The sequence below is a fragment of the Aedes albopictus genome, chromosome 2 (assembly GCF_035046485.1).
Source record: "Aedes albopictus strain Foshan chromosome 2, AalbF5, whole genome shotgun sequence".
NCBI classification, from domain to species: domain Eukaryota; kingdom Metazoa; phylum Arthropoda; class Insecta; order Diptera; family Culicidae; genus Aedes; species Aedes albopictus.
This window is the reverse complement of record NC_085137.1, coordinates 78,254,147-78,278,934: the sequence shown is the minus strand read 5'-3', so window position 1 is coordinate 78,278,934 and position 24,788 is coordinate 78,254,147. Positions and strand designations below refer to the sequence as shown.

The 24,788-nt window shown below is 40.8% G+C and overlaps 1 protein-coding gene across 1 annotated transcript in view; it reads right to left on the bottom strand.

The window, feature by feature from the left end:
• LOC115255731 (trypsin alpha-3-like) overlaps nt 1–24,788 on the bottom strand; it is a 42,275-nt gene that overhangs the window by 1,437 nt on the left and 16,050 nt on the right. The gene's annotated exons all lie outside the window — the stretch shown is intronic.

Here is a 24,788-nt window from a genome sequence, read left to right as displayed (position 1 = left end):
GGGCAGGTCTAGTGTTATAAACCTTCCCTGATTTGGAGGCCCCCTGAATTCGGGGGCCCAGTTTGAATAAAGTTCTGTGATTAGCGAAAGATCCTTACATGTAAGTATAAGTTAAATACTTTCCGATCTGCTGGTAGGTATGTAGGGGCCTCTTCGTGATTATCGAGAGATTTTGGAATGGGGAACACAGATGGCTATTTTGATGTTCTATTATTAACAATTATAAATGTACACACTTTATTCATGTAGTTTCGTTAGTTTTGTTTATATTAATTTGATGATTACTCTTTGGACCTGCAGGAGTCCCAAAATACAATAAAAAATGTGTTCGAAATCAAAATTGAATTTTACGATATTCAGTACCGATATGGAAGTATAATTCATGAGCATTATGAAAATGTCCCTGATATCCTAACCACAGAACCAAACATAGGTGTTGATTTAGCATAAGATAGCAGCTAAAATTCAGGGGCCCCATTTATCAAAATTAAGAACTGAACGCATGTTACGTTCTTGAAGGCTTTCTGCGGGAATTCCTTCGGGCAAGAATATATTTTTCGATTTATCAGGCAGTTATTGCGGCGCTCATAATAAATCCACATTGGGCGGCGGCGATATGCCCGCGAGGAGATTCCCGCGATACAGACGCAATGTCAAAATCGAACAGATACTGTCACCCACCCAGCAGCATCGCAGCAACCTTCAGGCCGTGCATATCAAAACAAAAGTTAACACAATAGTGGTTTCTGCTTTTAGTGGTGTTTCGTGTACGTACACGCTGCATTACACGAACACCACCTGAGTTACTGGTTGAAAATAGTAAACAAAGATCAGCTGTTCCCAGCAAAATCAAATGGGCATATTTTCAACCAGTAGATTTGCATTAGTGTTCGTGACACCGCGCTGCGAAACCACTATGGCAACTCAGGTGGCCAGAAATCGTAATAATATTTATCGCGGCATACGCATCACCTCGTCGGCTTTGTGTTTAATAATCGGGATGTTATTTAGTGATGCTGCAGGGGGATACGGCTTCATCTTTTCCATTTCCACATTGCGTCTGTATCGCGTGCATCTTCTCGCGGCCATATCGCCGCAGCCTCATGTGGATTTGATATAAGCGCCGCATGTAGAATTTCTGACCATCAGGTCGCTCATAGTGGTGCGGTCATATTTTTGCAACTTGATGGAAAAGAAGAAGACTAACGCGTTTCGCGGATTTATCTTGCAAGGTACAATACTTCAAAGACTTCTACAAAAATTCCTCTATGATTTACTTCAGAACTTTTTTCAGGGATTGCTTAAGAAAACTTTCTAAGCATTGGTTTACGAATACTTACAATGATTGCTTCAGGAACTCCTCCTGACATTTCTTCAAGAATTTCTTCAAACAATTATCAAGAAATCCTTCAGGAATTCCTTTGAGATTTTTTTTGTAAGAATTTCTTCAAGCAGTCGTTCAGAAATACCATTTCGGTACCGTTCATAAAGCCATTCAAGGATTATATCATGAAACTCTTCAAGAAATCCTTCAGATGGACCTCAAGGAATTTCTCCAAGAATGATTTTAGAGATTTCATCAAGAAGGAATCTTGCAGTAGTTCCTCATGGAAAATATATTTGATGATATTTTGAGATTTTTGAAGCCATACCCGAATGGATCCTTGGGAGATTTTCCAAAGAAATTTGAATGTATTCCCGAAGGAACTCTTGTAGAAATGTCTGTAGGATTTTTTGTAGAAATTTCTAAAAAAAAATCTTTCAGAATCGCCTAGATGAATTCTAAGATGTATTAGGAAAGAATCATTGGGTTGATTTTGGAGGTATATTTGATGATGTTCTGGAAGGATTACTACAGTACTATGAAGTAGTACTACAAGTACTAGGAGTACTATGAGTAATTACTTAAAGGATTCCTTAAAAAAATCTGTAAGCAAAGGGATTTTTGGAAGAACTAATTATGAAATGCCTAGATAACTTCTCAAGAAATCAATGACGGAAACCCCAAAGAATTCCAAATTCTTTGGTGCAAATAAAAAAACAATCTTCAAAAGAATTTCCGCAGGAGGCCTTCGGTGAATTCCTGTAAAACCCCCTGAGGAAATTTGTGCAGGAATTCTTTAGGGATGAATGTGTCCATCCTTGTAGGGTTATCTGAAGAAAAACTTCGAGAAATCCATGAACGAATCTTTATACGTAACTTGAAAAACAAAATCCTTGTTGAAAAGATTAAATTTTTACTGGAATTTCTTAAAAGATTCTTGAACGAATTGTGAAAAAAGACTTAAAAATATTGCCTAAGGAATCTTTGAATGATTTTCTACAGAAATTATTAGAGGAATTTATGAGGAAATCCCTGCAGATATGATTACTAAAGAAATGCTTGAACAAATTCTTAAGAAATCCTTGAAAGGATTTCCAAAAAAAATCGTATGAGGCAGTGCAAAAAGAACCCTTGAAGAAGTTTCTAAAAAAATCTTGAAGAGAACATGTGGGAATCGTTTGTGGATATCTTTAAAAAAAACTCTTTATAGAGTTCTTGGGATTACATAATACTGAAGAAAATCCTTCAAGGAATTGAAGAAGAAGTTTCCTAAGGAATCGCTGTTGCAACTTTCGCAGAAAATCTTCGAGGAATTTGTAAAGAAGACCTTGAAGTATTTCCCAGATGAATCGTAAAAGATACCCAAGAAAGAATTCTTTTAGCTCCGCACTTGAGAAAAAAATATTGATGAAATCGTTAGAAACATTTCGTTACAAGTTTCGTGAAAGAAATCCGGATAAAACTGGTGTAATCACTAAAGAAACCGTTAAAGGTATCAATAGAAAAAAAGCTGATAAAAACCTTGGAAGAATTCCTAAAGGATTCATTGAGGAATTCCAGTAGAATCTCTTGGAGCAATTCCTGAGAGAATTTTTACATAATTTATTACAATTTTTGAAGTATTTCTTCGGATTTTTTTTTATCTTTTTCAGTAATTAATTCGGAAACCCGTGTACAGATTCGTTAAGGAATATCTATAAACATTAATTTGAGAATCCATTCGGCTATTGCTCTGAAAATTTCCTTTGACGATATATTTGATTAATTGTTAGGCATTTCCTTTGGAAACTTGTTCAACTAATTCTCAGAAATGCTACAAAAATGGCTTCTGATTTTTATTAACTTCTTTAGATTTCTATTTCTACGAAAATTTTGTTGGGAATTCCGTCTGCAACTTTTCACTGACTTTTTTTTGACAATTCGTTTGAGAAAATCTCTGGTAATAACTTTCGGAATAACTTTAACACTTTTCTGGAAACTTCTATGCCAATCCCTACGGGAATTGATTGGGTTATTCATTTGGCATTTTTCTTGGTAATTTATTCGGCGAATTTTCTGTGAGTTACCTGAAAAAACTTTCAAATATCTTTTGGCGGTTTTTTTTTTGACAAATTCATGGGAAATGCTTTGGATTTGATCCGAAAGTTCCTATAAGAGTATTCTTGGAATTTTCTCTGCAAATGTTTTTGAAAACTTTTTCGGCATAACTATTTTGGAATTTCTCGGCAATAATATTCAAAGTTGAATTAGGTTATTATTTTTGAAAATATCTTTGACAGAACTTTTTGAAATTCTTTGGGTTTGGAAATTTATTACGGGATTCAGCAATTTCTCTAAAAGTTCTACCAGCAGTCCCTTTGCTCATATACCTGACAATTACTATTGTTATTCTTTCAATAGCACAGCGTAACAAAAATTAACTTTTGGTCTGTCTCAAGAGCAAACTAATGTGTCTCTGACAGATTTTGTGCCGCGGTTATGTTAGGTACGATACAAACCACCCTCCAAAAATTGCATGCAAGTTTACATATTAACATAAAATGCTTAAATCTTTCAAATTTGATTTGATAAAACGACCATTTTACCTTTTAATTGCTTAAAAAAAATATTTCCATGCTTGCAGTCAAAAAAGCCCAAAATCGCATATTTTGCTCTATAAATTGAGGTACCGTGATTTCGGGTGAAATTGATCACTTTTCACAATTTTTGGCTTCTAATTTTTGAATAGTGGTCGATATGGTCAAACTCAATGCTTTAAAACATGTACGACCACGGGTTTCATCAGTCAACGAGGTTGAAACTTTTACTGCAAATCAAAAATAAAAAATCAGAAATTTTAGTTTCGGGGTGAAATTGATCAGTCACTGAAATGCCTTTGTAAGTGCCGAAAATAAGTTTTCCATCTGAATTAACCACCCCAGAATGCGAAAAGCTTTGTAAAACTATTATTATAGTTTAGTAAATTCTTTATTATTCAAATTTAAAGTTTAATAAATCTAAAGAAAACGCCTAATAGTATGCAATTTTCATACTAAACAAGTCATTACTTTAGCAAAAGTACAATTTTATGCATAAATATCAATATTTATAGAACTTTTGATGACGAAATCGGGTTTAGCGAACACTTGGCAGCTATAAACATTTATTCGAATATTTATTCCATGTTGCGATACAGCTACGGTAACAAAAGTTTAAAAGTGTCTTTGAAATTCGCCAAACACGCAGTTTCGTAAAATATCAAATTTAATACAGAAATACATGACTAATTGGCTGTAAAACATGTAAACTTATCATTCAATTACCCAATAGCCAGATGTTGGTCATTTTCAACAAATTGTTTTAAGTTCAAAGCTTTATTTTTGACAAATAAAAATTGACTTCACGTCGATCAATTCCACCCGAAATCACGGTATAGCTCAAAATTGTAGCGTCCTGAAACAAATCTGAGCCCGGATTCGGATTCAGCGGCCCAAAACCTGTCAGAGACACATACAGGTACTTTGAAAATTAATTAGTCGATTCGTTTGTAAATTTAAGTGGCAAATTTGGTAATTCCTCTGTAAATTTCTTCTGATAATTCTTTATTAAATTCCGTCTGTTATTACTTTTGATATTCTATGAGATACATCTTTGCAAATTAAAAATAAATCCACGAATTTACAACGGAACGACCGAGAAAAACCTCAAGAGAATTACCAAAAGAATTTCCAAAAAATTAAGATGATTACCAGAAGAAATCACAAACAATTTCCTAAAAATATATGAAGAAATTTCTATAGAATTTCTAGGATGAATTTCTGTGAGAATTGAAAGAATTCTTTTTTTTTGAGTTTCTAAAGTATTCATTGGAGGAATTTATGAATCCTTGAATAGGCTTATTAGAGGAATTTCTAAAAAAAAATCTAGCAAAAACACTCAATGCATCCCCTGGAGGAATTCCTATGGAATTTCTTAGAGGAATTTGTGTAAGAATCTCCGGAAAACCCTTGTAGTAGTAATTAAATAAATACATGAAGAAATCCTTGCATAAAAAGACCCCAAAAGATTTCTTGTACAAAATTATTTGTAAAATACCTGGAAAAATCAGTTTAGGAATGAATGAATGAAATCAATTGAAGAAACTCTAAGAGAATACTTGAATAGAATCTGAACGAATCTTTGGGCAAATCGCAAGAGAATTACTAAAGAAATCTCTGGAAAAAATCCTGAAGGAATTTTGGGAGCAATTTCTAAAGGCTGCCTTAAAGGAAATCCTTTATAATTTTGAATAACCTTAGAACATTTCCTAAATCCTTGGAGAGACTTCTGGAGAAGCTATGTATTTGTTTTGATAAGATAGGATATCTGTTTCTTTACTATTTAGCCATTTACGCTGCCACTCAAAACAATGGAATGGAGCGTTTTTGTTCTGTTTCTTATTTTTGTATATTTGTTAGAAGTGAGCACGGATTATATAAAAAATAACGTAATAATTCTGGAGGAGCTAATCATAAATTCTGGAGAAATAAGTTTTTTTAAAGTGCCCAGAGGAATACTAGCAAAACTTCCTGAAGGAACTCTTGAGAAAACTCCTAGAGTTGATGGATATTGAAAAATTCGTTAGAGGAAGTCCAGAAGGATTTTTCGAAAGAATTCCTACAGAACTCCTACAGAAGTCCATCTAAAAATTTAATTTAATTTAATTTAATTAATTCAACTTCTTCAGTAGGAATCCTTGGAGATTTTTTTTAATTAATGGAAATCCTATGATGAATCTCTTAGTAAAACCTTAGAGAAACTTCTTGAAGAATCCTTGAAGATTTTTTTTTTGGAAAAGGGAATTTTTGGTGGGATTTCTGAAGTAATCTTAGGAAGTAATTCTTAAGAAATCTTTAAAAGGACATCAAGATAAGTAATGAATGCTTGAGGAAATTCTAAGTTTAATTATTTGAGAAATATCTGAAAGAGTTATTTGAGGGAAGAATTGAGAAATACTTGAAGAATCTATGGAAAATCACCAAAGGAATATTAAGAGGATTCTCTGAAAGAAACGGAAGAATGTTTAAAGAAACCCTAGAAGGGCTTCTCTTCCTCTGAGGGAATCCCGATGTAATTTCTTGGAAGAACATCTGGTTCTTAATGAATCATTGATGATTTTTTGTAGTATTTTTTCTGGAATTTTGAAAGAATTCTTTAGATGATCTTCTAGATGAATCCTCAGAATATAATTGATAGATTCTTGAACTAAAATTTCGAGAAATACTCTATAAAGCCTTTGCAAGAATCTTTTGAATTACTCTGTATTGCATCTTGCATTGCTTTATAGACATTGGCGTAACTAGAGGGGGGGCCAGGGGGGCCAGGCCCCCCCCAGAATCCGCCAGGCCCCCCTCAGAAATTTTTCATGACTTTATATATGGAAATTAGAAAAAATCTGAAAACCACTGTCGACCTGGTGACAAACTATATTCTCAATTTAGTTGAAAATCGGAGTTTTCGACAAGCGAAGTTGGATTTTTCTCCAAATCCGTGCGTCGGACCTAACTTCGGAAGTGGTGCGCTGTATAGCAAACAGCCGCTGAATAAATTAAAAAAAAAATCCCGAGAGAAATTTCGGAAGAAATCATTACAAGAATTCTCGGAGCAATACCTGCAGGAATCCCTGGAGTAATTTGTGAAAGTATACCTGGAGGAATCCCTGGATGAATTCCTGGAGGAATCCGAAGAGTAATTATGCTAGGAATTTCAGGAAAAAAAAAATCTGAAGAAATCCCTGTTGAAATTACTAGAATTTTTTTTAGATGAATCCTTGGAGGAATTTCTGGATGCATTCCTGGATTAATCCTTAGAGGAATTCTTCAAGAAATCACAGGAGGAGTTCCTAGATGTATTTCTGGAGGATATCCGGGAGAACCTTCTGTAAAAATTCCATGCGGAATCTCTGGAAAAGTTCCTGGACTAATGCCTGGAGCATTAGGGGATTTTTTTTATTATCGTACAAATTGTTATGAAGTTTCTGAAATTATGTAGGGATCATATATATTTGAAAAACAAAATTGAAAAAAATCAGGGTCGTCTAATTTTCCGGAAAACTCTAGTGAAAATCAAACATTTTCCACAGACACCACCTACTTTGAAAAATTATAGAACGAAGCATCATAGGCACATTTTTTTGTGAAATCATAAGCAAATTTTCTCAGCAATTCCAAGATGGATTTCTGGAGGAAATCCTAGAAAATTTTTTGGACAAATGCCTGGCGGATTCCCTGGAAAAGTTAATGGATTGATTGATTGATTTGTCTTTTTAAAGAGACTTTCAGCCCTTGGCTCCAAAGTTAATGGATAAATTTCTGAAGGAGTCATCCCTGGAGAAGTTCGTGGAGTAATGCCTGGAGCATTAGAGAAATTTCTGATGAAATTCCAAGATAAATTTCTAGAAGAATTCCCAGAGGAATTTCTGGAGGAATTCCAGGAGGAATTTTTGGGGGAATCTCACGGAAGAATCCTTAGAGGAATGCCTACAGGAATTTCTGGTATATTCTTGGAGGAATTCCTGGCGGAATTTCTAAAAGAACCCGTGAAATAACTCCTGGACGGATTTCTAGAGGAATCCCTGGAGTTGAAATTCATGGATTAATTCCTAGAGGAAACCTGAAAGAATTTCCGGAAGAATCCCTTGGAAAAATTCCTATAGAATTTCCTGAAGAATCTCCTGAAAGAATATCGGAAGCAATCTCTAAAGGATTTCCTGCAGAAATTCCTGGAGGAATGCTGTAGGAATTTCCGAAGAAATTCCTGGAGGGATTTCTGGATCAATTTCTGAAGAAATTCCTGTAGGAATTTCTGAAGAAATACCTACGGTAAATCTTGGTGGAATTTCTTGAGGAGCCCCTGGAGACACTGCGGTAGTAATTTCTGAGGAATTCCCAGAGAAATTCCTGAAGGAATTCCTATATGAATTCCTGAAGGACTTTCTGAAGGAATTCCTGGGGTATTTCTGAAGAAACCTCATAAGCAATTCCCACAAAATTTCTTAGAGAAATTTCTATAAAAATTCTTGAAAGAATCTCTGGAGATATTCTTGGAAAGAACCCTGGAGAAATCCCTGAAACAAATTTCTGGAGGAACCTTAGGAGGGATTCCTGGAGGAACGTCCGGACAAGTTCCAGGTGGAATTTCAGGAGGAATTTCTGGACAAATCTTTATAGGAAATCTTGGGGAAATTCCAGGGAACTATTCATGGATGAATAGATAAGAATTAATTGGATGAATAGATTAGAATAGATCTAAAAACTGGTCGCAGTGACTTATATACCCAACAAGGAATAAAAAAAAAAATTCATGGATGAATTCCAGGAGGAATCCCTTAATCAATTCTTTGAGGAATCCTTCAATGAATTCCTGGAAGAATCTCTAGAGGAATTCTGGAAGGAATCCATGGAGAAATTTCTGAATATATTTATAGAGAAATTCCTAAAGAAATTCCTAGATGAATTCTGAGAGGAATTTCTAATGGAGTTCCAGGAGAAATTTCCAGAGGAATTTCTGGAGGACTTACAGGAGCAATTTCAGAAGGAATTTTTGGAAGAATTACTGGAGAAATCATCGGAGGAATTTCTGGAGGAACCCATGAAATAATTCCTGGAGGAATGTGTAGAGGAAAACGCGGAGAAGAAATTCCTGGATTAATTCTTGGGGGAAACCCTGGAAGGATTTCTGGAGGAATTCCTGGAACAATTCCTGAAGGAATTGCTGTACGAATTTCCGACGAAATTTCTGGAGGAGTTCCTGGATCCATTCCTGAATAAATTACCGAAAGTATTCCTGAAGAAATACCTGGGGTAATTTTTGGTGAAATTCGTGGTAGAACTCCTGGAGGAGTCCCTGGAGAAATGCCTGGATGAAATCCTGGAAGAATGCCAGGAGGAATACCTGGAATAATTCTTGAATAAATTCCAGAAAGAATTTGTGGGGAAATTTTTCAAAGAATCCCTTGAGGATTTCCTGGAAGATTCCTGAAAAAATATTTGAAGGAATTCCTAGAGATATCTCAGGAGGAAATCATTCAGGAATCCCAGGAAGAATTATTGGAATATTTCTTGGATAAACTCCGGGAGGAATTCTTGGGGTAATTTCTAAATGAATCCTTGGAGGATTTTCTAGATAAATTCTTGGAGAAATTGTGGTAGTAATTTCTGAAGAAATTCTGGATTAATGCCTGGAGGAATCCCTATAGAAACCTCTGGAGGAGCTTCTGGAGGAATGTCTGGATAAATTCCTGGAGACATGCCTGTATCAATTACTGGAGGAATCTCTCGAGAAAATCCTTAAGAAGTCCCTTTTCCTTGAAAAATCCCTGGAGAAATTCCTGGACTAATGTCTGGAGTTGGAGTAATCTCTGGATACATTTCTAGATGAGTTCCTGGTGGAGTTTTCAGAAGAATTCTGGGAGCAATCTAGTGGAGTTTGGAGTTTTTAGAAGAACTCCCGAAGCAATCTCTAGATGAATTGCTGGAGAAATCCCGGGATGAGTCCATGGAGAAACTCCCAGGAGAAATTTCTAAAGAAACCTCTTGAAAAATTCCTAGAGGAATCCTTAGAGAAACTTCTAGAGAAATTCTTGGAAGAATCTCTGGGAAAATTCTTTGAAAAATCCCTGGAGGAATCCCTGAAGCAATTTCTGGAGAAACCTCAGGAGGAATGCCTGGAAAGTTCTGGACAAATTCCTGCAGGAAGTTCTGGATAAATTCCTTGCGGAATCCCAAGAAGAATTCCTGGATTAATCTGTAAGGGATTTTTTGTGGTAATTCCTTGGAACTATCCCTGGAAGAATTCTGGAACGAATTCCTGGAGGAATCTCGAGAGAAATTCTGGAAGCAGTTAATGGAGGAATTTCTGAAGAAATTGCAAAAGAAATTTCTGAAGAAATTCCAAGAGAAATTTCTGAAGAAACTCCAAGAGAAATTTCTGAAGAAAATCCAAGAGAAATTTCTAGAGGAATTCCCAGAGGAATTTTTGGAGGAATTCAAGGAGGAATTCCTGAAGGAATTGCGGTAGTAATTTCTGAAGGAATTCTTATGGGAGTTCCTGGATCAATTCCTGGAGGACTTTCTGAAGGGATTCTTGGGGTAATACTTAAGTAACCTCTTGAGGAATTCCTGGAGGCATCCTTAGAGGAATTTCTAGAGAATTACTTGGAAGAATCCCTGGGGGATTTCTTGAAAAAAAAACCTGGAGGAATCCCTGAAACAATTTCTGGGAGAACCTCAGGAGGAATTCCTGGACAAATCTCTATAGGAAATCTTGGGGAAAATCCGTGGAACTATTCATGGAAGAACTGCAGGAGGAATCCCTAAATGAATATCTTGAGAATCCCTGAATGAATTCCTGGAAGAATCTCTAGAGGAATTCTGGAAGGAATCCATGGAGAAATTTCTGAAGGAATTCCTGGAGAAATTTTTAGAGGAATTCAGAAAGGAATTTCTGGTGGAATTCCAGGAGGATTTTCTGGAAGAATTACTGCAGGAATCATCGGTGGAATTCCTGGAGGGATCCATGAAATAAATCCTGGAGGAATGTGCAGAGGAAACCCTAGAGAAGAAATTCCTGGAAGAATTTTCGGAGGAATTCATGGAAGAATTCCTGGATCCAAACTTGAATAAATTCCTGGAGTAATTCCTGAGGAAATACCTGGGGTAATACCTGGAGAAATTTTTGGTAGAACTCTTGCAGAAGTCTCTGGAGAAATGCCTGAATGAAATCCTAGAGGCATGCCAGGAGGAATACCTAGAATAATTCTTAAAAAAAATCCGGGAGGAATTTCCGAAGGAGTTCCTGGAGGAATCTCAAGATTCATTCCTGATGAAATACAAAGTTCGATTTCTGAGGGAATTCCAGGAGGATTTTCTGAAGAATTCTCAGGGGAAATACTAAAGAAACCGCTGAAATTCCTGAGGAAATCCTGAAATTCCTGGATTAATTTCTGCGGGAGTTTCTGTAGGAATCCCAATAAGAGTTCTTCTAGAAATGTTTAAAATAATCTCGGAATTCGATTTTGTAATAATAACAGAAGAAATTTCCGGTGAATCCCTGGAGGAACTCTTGAAGTGATTTCTGAAGAAACCCGATGAGGAATCCCGAAAGCAAGCCCCATTAGGAACTCTTTATGAAATCTCAGAAGAGCTTTCTTAGCGAATACCTGGAAGAATTTTTGTAGGAATATTCCTGGATAAAAAAATGAAGAAATCAATGTCTGCAGCAATTGTTAACGATTAACGATCAAATCTGACTATACATATCAATGGTTGCTCCTCCGTGATTGATCTGAGCTGGTACCAATTGCACTGAGACCCAAATGAATAAGGGCTGGGACACTCCACTTATTCTCAAAGTGCAATTTAAGCAGCTCATACATTTTGAATCAATAACGGCGCCGGCCAAGTCCTTATAGTCAGTTGGGAAGGGAGATGAATGTTAGAGTGTACTGGTTGTTGTTACTAGAGACCGAGAGCACTCTGCGTCCCCACAACCAGCACGGACTGGGGTATTTGTTAGACGGAAAGGATGGGAGATCTGGGAGTCACCGTTGGGTCGGTGATGCGATCCATGGAAAGGGGTTATTTTTATAGTGTTCGTAAGGTGATAGATTGTGTGGTGAATAAGGTGAATAAGGTCAAGCGGCACAGCACGCTTCGGTTGCATAACTTGTAGGCGTTATATACACTGTGCTGTGAGTGGAAATTGGAAGGGAGGGAAACGACTCCCAAGTAACAATTCCATTGCTGATTGGTTTTTATTGATTTTTATTAAGGTTTTATTACAGCAATAATTAAAACTCACAGTTTTATTACTGCTTTTATGAAAACCATTGATAAAATGTTTTATAGTATACTTGAAGATATCCATAAAGACAGATTTCAAGAGTAAACAAAACTTTCCGATATGTAAACCTTCTGGCAATCATTATTACCACAATAAAACTGTTAAAACTCTCAACAGATGGCGATCCGTTCGATTAGTAACGACATCTGTTGGTGGAAAAGCAGAAACTGTGACACTGCTAGGTTTATTGCGGTCATCATAAAAGTAAACTTGTTTTCGTTTTATTTTCGCTGATTATGGTCGTCGCCATATTGAAGAATTAGCTTACGTGAATGGAAAATAGTTAATTTTGCTCAAATTGTTGAATATATCTTTTTACCATTGGGGCGCTGACCCACTGAACTAAAATGTAAACCCTACCATTGTTATTATTTACCTAGTACTTTGCTCTTCATCAGTTTAATAGAGAACACGTTTGTAAACGCACGTCGCGAGTTTCTGTGCTTTCTCCGAATCACAATTTCCCCACGCGGTTATCGATTCCCTGTGTTAAACTCTGCTGGGTGGCCAATTTCCTTCCCACAGGTTATGGGCCCAGAGAGGAATCGTGGAATTCGGTAGGTTTAACGGTGTTATTCGCGGAAGTTTGTTCGGTCGGTTTCGGCGTCGTCGTGCGGAACGCATTCGGCTGATTGTTGCCTGGTGGTGATTGCCGGTTGTGTACAAAATGGCGGATCCGGGAAAGTTTGCGATCAGCAAGCTGGGGAACACCAACTACGCCAGTTGGAAGTTCCAAATGGAGATGTTTTTGATCCGGGAGGATCTTTGGCATGTCGTGGCGGATGCCAAACCGGAGCCAGTAACCGACGCCTGGAACAAAGCTGACCGGAAAGCCCGTGCTACGCTAGGACTGTGCATTGACGAAAGTCAATATGTGTTGATAAAAGATAGTGTTAGTGCGAAGGCGGTATGGGATGCTTTAAAAGCATACCATGAGAAGTCGACAGCGTCGTCGCAGTTGTCACTTCTAAATCGACTATGTGATGCGAAATTAATTGAAAATGGAGACGTTGAGAAGCACTTGCTCGAGTTGGATTCGCTTTTCGAGCGCTTAGTGAATGCTGGCTTGGTGTTGGCGGAGAAACTGAAGATCGCCATGGTGCTTAGGAGCATGCCAGAGTCGTACCATTTCTTGGCATCTGCTCTGGAGGCACGGCCTGACGCGGATGTTACGATGCAGTTGGTACGGTCCAAGCTCATGGACGAATACCACAAGCGACAGGAGCGGGGCGGAAAATCTTCATCTGGGGAACAAGTGCTAAAAACGCAGAAAGTAAACAAAGAGAAGTTATGTTTCTTCTGCAAGAAACCGGGACATTTTAAAAGTGACTGTCGGAAGTGGCAAAGCGTGAAGGACAAGAACAGTAGTGGAGGCCCATCCGGTGGCAAAGCGGGTGGCAGCGGTCAGCAAGCTGCGAAGGCCAAACAAGTGAAGAATCCCGAAGTTAACAGTGTTTGTTTTTCTGCCCACACCGAGAGTGATGCTGTCTGTGCAGCGGCAAAAGTGGATCGTTTGTGGACGATCGACAGTGGGGCATCTTGCCACATGACCAGCAGTGAGGGTTTTTTCGATAAGCTGGAAGAGTCGTGTGCTACGGTTATGATGGCGAATGGAAATCGCTCTGAATCCGGTGGTGTTGGGTGCGGATCTTTGAAAAGTGTTAACGGTACGGGAGATCCGGTGGAAATAAATCTGGAAAAGGTGTTATACGTGCCGAACCTCGACGGCGGACTGCTGTCCGTGAGTAAAATGGCAGACAGGGGTTACAGTGTGCTATTCACGAAGAACAATGTTGAAGTGCGTGATGTGTCGGACTCAGTCGTGGCCTTGGGGGAAAGGCGCGGCGGCCTGTACGTTTTGAGTGAGCCAGAACGGGTAGCGGTGGCAACCACCCAGTGTCATACAGTGAACTGCCAACACACATGGCACCGAAGATTCGGGCACCGGGATCCGGCGGTGTTCGAGAAGATTCAGAGTGGAAAGCTGGCTTCGGGTATGAAGTTAGTGAACTGTGGTACCAAGGTTGTGTGTGAGCCGTGTATGGAGGGGAAGATGGCCCGGCTGCCATACCCGCAGCAAGCCGAACGGAAGACGACGCAGCCGTTGCAGCTGATCCACACAGATCTTTGCGGCCCGATGAGCAACGTGACTCCCGGCGGGAAGAAGTACTTCATGACCCTCATCGATGATTTTAGCAGGTATGTAGTCATGTATTTGCTATCTGATAAAAGCGAAGCGAAACACTGCATAATGAGTTTCGTACGGATGGTTGAGAACCAGTTCGGCAGAAAGCCGCAGGTAATTCGATCTGATCGAGGCGGCGAGTTCGTCAACCATGAGCTTGAGAAATGTTATCGAGAGGAGGGTATTCAGATGCAGCTGACGGCGGGCTACGCGCCGCAGCAGAACGGCATAGCCGAGCGGCGGAATCGCTATCTTCAAGAGATGGCGGTATGCATGCTTCTTGATGCTAACTTGGATAAGAAGTATTGGGGAGAGGCAATAGCAGCCGCAGCGTTCATCCAGAACCGCTTACCGTCACGATCGGTAGCAAAAACACCGATGGAGCTATGGTGCGGAGAAAAGCCCGATTTGAGCCGCCTAAAGGTGTTTGGATGTGAAGCATTCGTCTACATTCCGGACGCCAAACGAGCGAAGCTGGATAGCCGAGCGAAGAAGCTAACTTTCGTCGGCTATGCTTGTGGTTCCAAGGCATACCGCTTCCTGGATAAGCAGACGAACAAAATAGTCATCAGTCGGGATGCCAGGTTCCTGGAACTCGAATCAGAGCTGCAGGAGGAGCCGCAGAATGAAGAAAAGAAGCAGAGGTCACTCGCAGGTCACAAGACGCTGCCTACGGAGAAGAACGCGATGCCGCGGAGGAACGCGGAGCAACTGATTACGGTTGAACCTGATTTTGCGGACAACGCTAGCATCGACGATGAAGCGAATTGTGAAGGTTTTCCGGAAGAGGATTCGGACGGCGACAATGACTTTTTCGAAGCGGATGATGAAGAACTCGATGAAGATCAAGCGGAGCATGGCAGGCCACAACGCCGAAATGCCGGAGTACTGCCAGCGAGGTACCAGGATTTTGTAGTTGGAGTTGCGAAGATGGACGAACCAGAGCCGAAGAACTATCGTGAAGCAGTGAACAGTGTGTGTAGTGATAAGTGGATAAACGCTATGAACGATGAATACAAGTCACTGTTGTCGAAGGGAACGTGGTCGTTAGTTCCACTACCGAAAGGACGGCAGGCGATAGGCTCAAAGTGGGTCTTCAAGAAGAAGAAAGACGCTTCTGGACAGGTGGTGCGCCACAAGGCGCGGCTAGTGGCTCAGGGGTTTGAACAGCGGTACGGTAGTGATTTTAGTGAAGTGTTTGCACCAGTTTCAATGCCGCAGACGTTCAGAGTGCTTCTGGCGCTAGCAGGTCAGAAGAAGCTTCAGGTTCGCCACATCGACGTGAAGAATGCGTACCTGAACGGAAGATTGAGTGAGGAACTTTATATGCGACAACCTCCGGGCTACGCAGCACCCGGAAAGGAGGAGCTAGTATGCAGGCTGCACCGCAGTCTATACGGGCTCAAGCAGGCAGCCAACGTCTGGAATGCGACCGTGAAGAAAGTGTTGTTGAACTTGGGCTTTCGACAATCAGACTCGGACGCTTGTCTGTTCTCGAAGAAGTTGGACAATGGTGAGTGGATGTATCTCTTAATATATGTGGACGATATTGTCGTGGTTAGCGGTGATGAGCATCAGATGGATCTTCTGGAGCAGCAGCTGAGCAAGCATTTCGAAATCTCGCCGTTGGGTCCCATAAGCCAATTCCTGGGGATCAAGGTCGAGAGGAGCAGCGACGGATTCTTTTCACTCAGTCAGAAAGCTTTCATCAACGAAATCGCGGAACGCCACGGATTGGACAAGGCCAAGACATCAAGATATCCTCTGGACACAGGATACATGAAGCAAGCGGATGGTGAACCATTGGCAGACAACGTGCAGTACCACAGCCTTGTTGGTGCTTTATTGTACTTAGCCACTAACACCAGGCCAGACATAGCCGCAGCCGTGTCTATACTAAGCCGTAGTAGCAGTCGTCCTACGCAGCGTGATTGGGTCGAACTCAAACGCGTTGTTCGTTACCTGATCGGAACGGAAGATTTGGTATTGCGACTCGGATTCGAACGAGATGATGGATTGACTCTGACGGGATATAGCGATGCGGACTGGGCTGGAGACACCTCAGACCGAAAGTCAACCAGCGGGTTTGTTTTCATGCTCGGAGGTGCGACGGTCAGCTGGGGCAGCCGAAAGCAGAACTGTGTATCGATGTCCACTATGGAAGCGGAATATGTCGCTCTTTCAGAAGCGGCACAGGAGGCAGTATGGCTACGACGCTTGTTGGACGAGTTAGGAGCCGAGCAGGAGCAGCCAACGAAGATTAACGAAGACAATCGCAGCTGTATCGATTTTGTTTCCCTTGACCGGCAAAACAAGCGCAGCAAGCATATCGATACTAGGCGACATCATGCGAAGGACTTGTGCGCGAAAGGAGTGATTCAACTCGGCTACTGTCAGACCGACAAGATGGTGGCCGACATCTTTACCAAACCGTTAGGGCCACAGAAGATCAACCAATATGTAGCCGATCTTGGACTGGTAAAGCTGATTAAAAGGGTAATTCGTTCATTAGTTCAGCGAGGAGGAGTGTTGAATATATCTTTTTACCATTGGGGCGCTGACCCACTGAACTAAAATGTAAACCCTACCTTTGTTATTATTTACCTTACTTATTACTTATTTACTTATTACTTATACTTACTTATTACTTATACTTACTTATTTACTTTGCTCTTCATCAGTTTAATAGAGAACACGTTTGTAAACGCACGTCGCGAGTTTCTGTGCTTTCTCCGAATCACAATTTCCCCACGCGGTTATCGATTCCCTGTGTTAAACTCTGCTGGGTGGCCAATTTCCTTCCCACACAAATTAGCAATGAATTGATAGTTTGCCACCATTTTCATAACATGCTCACATAAATAAACTCTCTCTGCTGAGTTTTCTTGTGATTCGAGATAGTTTTACTAAATTCACAAATTGATTTATTTCATTCCAAGATGATAATATTCACTTTTTCCGAAGCGCATTAATTTTATGATTCTGCAACCCCAATATTCACGGTTAATTCGAATGCGCATATGCCTACCAGCACAATAACTACTAAAATATAACTTTGAAATGATCGCTTTCTACTTACGAATGATGTATCCTCCTGAACTTAACGTGCCATCGAAGAAGCTTCTCTGCATTTTGAGCTGTCATAGTTTTTGTTGAAAAAAAAAACAACAACAATCGAGAGGTTTTAAAACGGGTTTATTGCTACTCTTAATGCGATTTGTAAAACCTCTCCGAGAGTGGTCCACTTAGCCGGGAGATGCTCTTAAAGAGGTTATCAAGAGGTTTTGATGTATGATTCAGTTTTATTGTAAGTTCTATAAAATTGGTCATGAAGATCTCTTGTAGAGCCGAACAAAACTTATTATGTTTCCAGTTAAAAACCGAATTAGCGACATTTTTTTTCGACTTCCGCTGCTTTTGCCTTGCGTTAAACACAATGTCGGAAGTCGGGCGCTGTATAGAGCACCAGCTGTACAATACAGCGCCCCACTTCCGACATTGTGTTTAACGCAAGGCAAAATCAGCGGAAGTCAAAGAAAAAATGTCGCTAATTCGGTTTTGCACTGGAAACATAATAAAATGTTACTTGGGCTTTGTTTTCCAATTCGTTTCTGGTTCTAGCGATGGCTATGAATATATAAATATACATGAGTTGTATATGTAGAGAAGAGAGAAAGAGAGAGAAAGTGGATAGAAAGATACAAAGTAGGATGAAAGGGACGGGCCAGGGATTGAACCCATGACCTTCTGCATACGAATCAGAAGCGGTAGCCACTAGACCACCAAGCCCTTCCAATCTATGTCTGCAGAAATTGTTGAAGAAATACTAGGATCCCTAGTGGAGCGGACCTGGTGGGATAGTTAGAACACTAGACTATCACGCCGAGGACCTGGGATCGAATCCCAGTCCCGACAAACTCGGAAAATGTGAGTTCTACCTTCGGAAGGGAAGTAAAGCGTGGGTCTCAAGATGAACTAGTCTAGGGCTAAAAATCTCGTTAATACAGATAAAAAAAAACTAGAACCCCTTAAGGTTTTTTGTACAAATTTTTCAAGCAATTCCTTATTACGTTCTAATTCCGGAATTCAATCTTCCAAATACAGGTGTAACTTCCGAGCTTAATTCCTCGCCCTGTTCTTTATTTGTCTCCTTTCTCTCAACTAACTCCCCCAAAGTCCCTTACACATATAGGTATAGTAATTCGGTAATTCATTATTACACGGAAAATCAGATCAATGCAAATGAAAGAATATAACAATATTTCCTCTTTTTCGTGGCTGCTTACTCTCCATCACCATCAACTCCCAGATCGTAATCCTCAAACCGTAGTGGACGTCGCACTTGTCTGCGTGGGCGACCAACTGCATCTGACTGCGCTTCTCCTTCTGCAATATCCAGATTATGCTCAGCCGGCGTTCCCCATGTGTTCGGGTCATCTTCTGTAATGGGAGTATCTGTCCTGGCCTGAGGCAACTTCTTCAGATGCGCTGAACTCCTACGATACTCAGTTCCCTCTGGCGATTTCACAGTAACGCAGCATCCCTCCTTTTTTACCACTGTGCATGGTTCTGGAACGAAGGGGGTAGACAACTTATGCTGCTTTACCGGATTTCGCATCCACACCTGATCTCCTTCTCTTATCGTTGACTCTTGTGCATTCTTGGTTCGGTCGTATCGATGTTTTGCCGAGAATTTGTACGCCAAATCCCTATCACGAATCTCGCAGTCATCATCTCGGTATGATGTGTAAAAGTAAGGAATCCAATCCCTGAATTCTCTTCCAAATGCCAGTTCTGCGGGTGTCCGTCCAGTAGCTGGATGGGGTGTCAGCGAATACACGTAGTTCAGCTCATCCAGATCTTTCTTCCAGTTTGATTGGTTGATACCTGCGATCCTCAGAATTTTAAGGATGCTCCTATTCTGCCTCTCCACCTCCCCGTTGGCTTGAGGCCAATAGGGCGTGGTATGCTTCAGCTGGATGCCGTAGTATTTGCAGAAGTCAACCATTTCCCTGCTCGAGAAATTACTACCGTTATCCGTGGTAATTGTGTCTGGCAAACCCATTCTCATAAAAATCGGTCGAATTTTCTCCAAAATGTCGGCTGTTGTAGTGCGGCGAAGCACTTCCACGATTCTGTATCGGCTATATGAATCGATAATAACGAGAAGTGAATCTCCCGATGGAAGCGGCCCTAGCATGTCCATGTTGATCTGACTCCACGGTGACTGGGGAAGCTCTCGTATAGCCATTGGTTCCGGACGGCTTGGCTGACCACCCGAGCAGGAGAAAATAGCTGAAGAATAACTAACTCAGGTATGGAAAACCGAATACCTACAACCTGAATGAGGTATTAAGTAGCCCTACATAAGAGGTAAAATACCTAAAATAATAACTGGTGTGTATTCTGTGCATAACGCGTGAATAATTACATCAGGTATGGCAATACCTAAATAATAATCGGAGATTTTTCCATACAAATAGCGATTTTTCCATAATCGAATAATACCTGAAGCAGTCCTCAACACCAAACCAATAACTCGTTGAGGTATTTCATCAATACCTGCAAAATACCAAAATAAGTTATTTTCAATACCTTGATAACCGACCAATACCTTGTCTTGGTATGATACATGACTTTGGTATGTTCCAGTTATGTGGCAGTTATTCATTCCTGCTCGGGCAACTATTTGGCAGTCTAAGCATGATCTTACTGCACGTTCTGCTTCCTTGTCGATATTCGGCCACCACACTTTGGAACGTAGTCGTTGTTTTGTCCTCTCTATTCCAGGATGGGCAATGTGGGACAGATCCAGGACACGTTTTCTCAAACTTGTTGGGATTACGATCCTGTCACCCCTCAATACAATACCATTCACTACCAACAGCTCGTCCTTGAACGGCAGGTATCGCTTCAGTAGTTCTTTCCAGGTACCGTATAGGGTAGTGGAGGTATTTTGGACCGGGCAGGTATTTTGGCCCACCTAGGGAGTTTTATGATATTTATCACATAATCTCTACTAAATCTTGGTATTTTTTTTAATTGGAACACGAAAAGTATTCAACTGTGTGGTGACCTTTATTTTGGATGTCAGTTAAATATGCTGTTCAGTATCAAAAATAGAGAAAATGTTTTCACTTCCAATGAAACACATGGAAAAGCACCAAAAACAAAGACGGTGACAAATTTGTAGTCGGCTTCGAAGAGGTATTAAATTTTACAAATAAATATTTATTTCATGTGAATGTAGTTAGGGCCATGTTAGAACTCAGAATAAACTGTTCTTAACCTCGGTGGAGCGATAATATTTATTAAAATGGTGGTTTGAGGTATGGCCAAAATATGTTCAACATAATCAGATGAGGACATATTTTGGACCACCTGTTAGATCCATCTCTCCAGTTCCTTCTAAAGGGGTAAAACATTCATGCCAATGTAATGTACTCTGAAAACAGACAAATAGAATAAGTTGGGACCTCCCGTGATCTGGGTTGTTATACATTTATTTCACAATGAGATTGTTGTGGATTCGAATTGTTCTAACAACTTTTCGCCAATTTCGTTTCGATTTGATTTGTGTCCTAACAACTTTTCGACAAGATGAAGTTTTCAGGTGTTCAGTCATCCAGTTTAGAAAAGTTGTCTTTCTCGGCAATTAGTTGATAACTGAGACAATGTATTATCTAATGTATGTTTGACAAATTACGTATCATTCAAATTACTTTATTTTTGATGGCTTTTCTACTCATTGCAATATGTGTGGAACGCCTTTATATTTAGCAAAATCATTAGATTTTCACACTTCCTATGAAGCGTTACGTAATTTATACATGGTGGATTACGTCATGCAATAGTTAATAAATACACGTTTTGCGTAATATTTTTTTTATGAAATATCATACTACAATGAGTAAAAACTGGCAATATCAACAAAATTACATCTTTTTTAATTGTTACGTAATTTTCAAACGTTCCCTGCCTAAAAAAATAATAGAATAGATGTAAACTTCACGTAGTTTTAGCTATGTTTTAATTTTTGCTAAGGTGGCTTTCATTTCATCGATCAATTTAAGTTTAATTTGGTGGGCCAAAATATGTGCACTTGGTGGTCCAAAATAAAGTCAGGTGGTCCAAAATAGAAGCCCGAGATCCTTCAGGAGTTTCGATATTTCTTGTATTTACTACATCAATATTGAGTTCTGTTTGGCCTTTTTCGACAGAAAACACGTTGCTCTACGTAATGCCTACTGAAATTATCCATATTTAGAAGTGGGAACCTTCTTTTTTCGCTGAATTGTCCATCCACTTCCTAAAGCGGTCCAAAATACCTCCCTTACCCTAGCAACGCCTCCTTCAACGCGAGCAGCTCGTGGTCCTGTTGGGTTTGGCTAGAAATTTCTTCCAACGAAACCGCCTCCGGCTTCTTTGATTCCATTATTGCCATCAGCATTGATTCTCCTTCCTGGTCATACGTTTTACAATGCTGGAATTGCGAAAGGCGTGACAATGGATCGGCAATGTTTACTTTACCCGGAATATGGACAATTTTGAAGCGAAAAGATTGAAGGCGAAGTGCCCATCGTTCAATCCTCGGGCATGATTTCTGTTTATTGCCAAAGATTACTTTCAAAGGTTGGTGATCAGTTAGCAACAAGAATTCCAGGCCACGCAGATACATCTCCAGTCTTTCAGTGGCCCACACGAGCGCTAAAGCCTCCTTCTCATTCTGAGCGTAAGCCTTTTCAGTTTCGGATAACCCTTTGCTGATATAACAAATCACTCGCTTTTTGTCGTCCTTCTCCTGTATAAGCACCGCACCGAGCCCGGTGGGGCTTGCGTCAGCGATAAGGATCGTCTTGTCCATCGGAGAATAGTAGCCCAGGTTCGATGGATTCCCCAAGATGTCCTTGATCTTGCAGAAAGCATCCTGTTGTTGACGCTCCCACCGAAATCGAGAATTCTTGCACAGCAGTTCACGTAGTGGCGTTGTCAATGTTGCCAGGTCCGGAATGAACTTTCCTAGATAGTTGACGAGTCCCAGAAAGCTTCGAAGCTCCTCAACGGAACGAGGGTCCCGGAAAGATTTCACTGCTTCCACCTTGTCCTCGGTCGGACTGATTCCATCTCCTGACAGCCGATGACCCATCCAAATGACCTCCTTTTTTCCGAATTCGCATTTCCGGGTATTGATTGTGACGCCGTGCGATGCCAGACGTTCTAGAACCGCTTTAAGGATCTTGTCGTGCTCCTGCTTTGTTGCCGCAAAAACCACAACGTCGTCGATGAATGACTTTACTCCCGGTATACCTGCCAACAATCGCTCCATAATGCTCTGAAAGATTTCAGAAGCGCAGTTGAGCCCGAACATCAATCTTTTATACCGGAAGTAGCCGCTAGGTGTCGCAAAAGTTGTGATTTCTCGCGAAGCCTCAGACAAAACGACCTGATGGAAAGCTTTATTAAGGTCGATTTTCGAAAACCACTTACAGTTGTGCAAGTGGGGCACAATACTATCGAACGTTGGCAAAGGGTAATGCTGCGGAATGATCGCCCGGTTGGCGTCCCTCATGTCCACGCACAGCCGTACTTCCATTGGATCGCCAGGCTTCGGTCTGATTACCAATCGCGAAATCCACTTTGAATCCTTCGGTGCCGGCTCGATTATATCCTGCGCGATCAGCCGCTCGATTTCCTTATCCGTTTTGTCCCGTAGAGGGATGGGAATGTTGCACTGCGTGTGTTGCACGGGTTTCACTGATCCGTCGACTTGGATGTTAGCTTCTATGCCGATTATTTTGCCGATCCTATTCCCGTCCGGATTCACCATCCACACGTCGGTTTCGATTCTCAGGATCCCCAATGCCTTTGCTGTTCTTCTTCCGAGTAGGCACACACCTTCCTCCTCTACCACATAAATGTCCGCCTCTACTGACTTATCTTTGGTCGCTACGTCCGCGGTAAACATTCCTTTAACCTTGATTCGATGCCCACCGTATGCTTTCAGGGTTTCCTTAACCTTCGTAGACTGCTTCTTCACCTGTATACGGTTATCCTTCAACGTTTCCCATGTCGTCTGGTTGATCACGTTGACTCCGGCGCCAGAGTCCACCACCCATTCGATCTTCACGCCACCCACGGCACACGTCACCTTCTCTCCATAATCCGGCTCTGTCTGGAAAAGATACTGCACACATTGTTCATCGGATTGTTCGCTGTCCGAAACATCATCATCCGAGTCGACTGATTGTTGATTCAGCTTGATCTCTCTTATTCGACCGCTATCCCGTTGCTTGTTGCGATGTTGGTATTTTGTCTTGCACCGTTTCTTGAAATGCCCTGTCAAGCCGCATCTCTCGCATTTCCGGTCTTTTGCTGGACATTCTTCGTCGTTGGCGTAGTGGCCAACACGACCGCATCGGAAGCACTCGTTTCTCGAACCAGCTGCAGAGCTCGACGACACTTTGTTGACATCAACTGCTGTTTTATGAAGAAGATTTTTCCGGTGTTTGTCGATCGTCTCCAAGGACCTACCTAGTTCGACAGTTTCCGCCAACGTCATCCTTGGTTTTGTTAGGATCTTTGCCCGAAGTTCATCCGAGACGCCTTTTTCAAAAACTTGTTCCTTTATCTCCTCCTCCAGATGATCTCCGTACTCACACAAGTTGCCCTGTTCGCGAAGACGAAGAACAAAATTTTCGATGGGTTCGGATTCCTCCTGCTCCAGAGATCTGAATCGATGTCTTTCCAGCGGCAAACATTTCATCGGCAAAAAATAATCGTCCAGCATCCGCACCGTTTGTTGATAAACATCATCGCCCGCCTCCAGGGGAATGTCAGCTTCTCCGCGCAGACTGAAGTAAATGTCCTGCACTTGGGCACCGGCATAGTGCAGAAGATATGATTTCTTTCTGGCTGCCAAAGCAACATTGTTGACGTCAAGAAATATTTCAAAAGACCTTTTCCATTTTTTCCACCGTGTTGACACCGTTGACGTTTCTCCTGGGACGAACGGCTGCAAATTTTGATTATTCGTTGCGACGTCCATGTTGCTTTTTCTCCGACTTATGCGCCGACAAGAACTTCTTCCAAAGTCTTCGTTTTTGCACCGGATCGAACCAATTCCACCTTCCGCAGGTTCCCGTGGGTCGTTACCACCTCGTCGCCAATATTACGTTCTAATTCCGGAATTCAATCTTCCAAATACAGGTATAACTTCCGAGCTTAATTCCTCGCCCTGTTCTTTATTTGTCTCCTTTCTCTCAACTAACTCCCCCAAAGTCCCTTACACATATAGGTATAGTAATTCGGTAATTCATTATTACACGGAAAATCAGATCAATGCAAATGAAAGAATATAACATTCCTGGAGTGTTTTTTTAAGAATCTCTAAGTAAAATTTTCTTAAAGAATTTCTGGAAT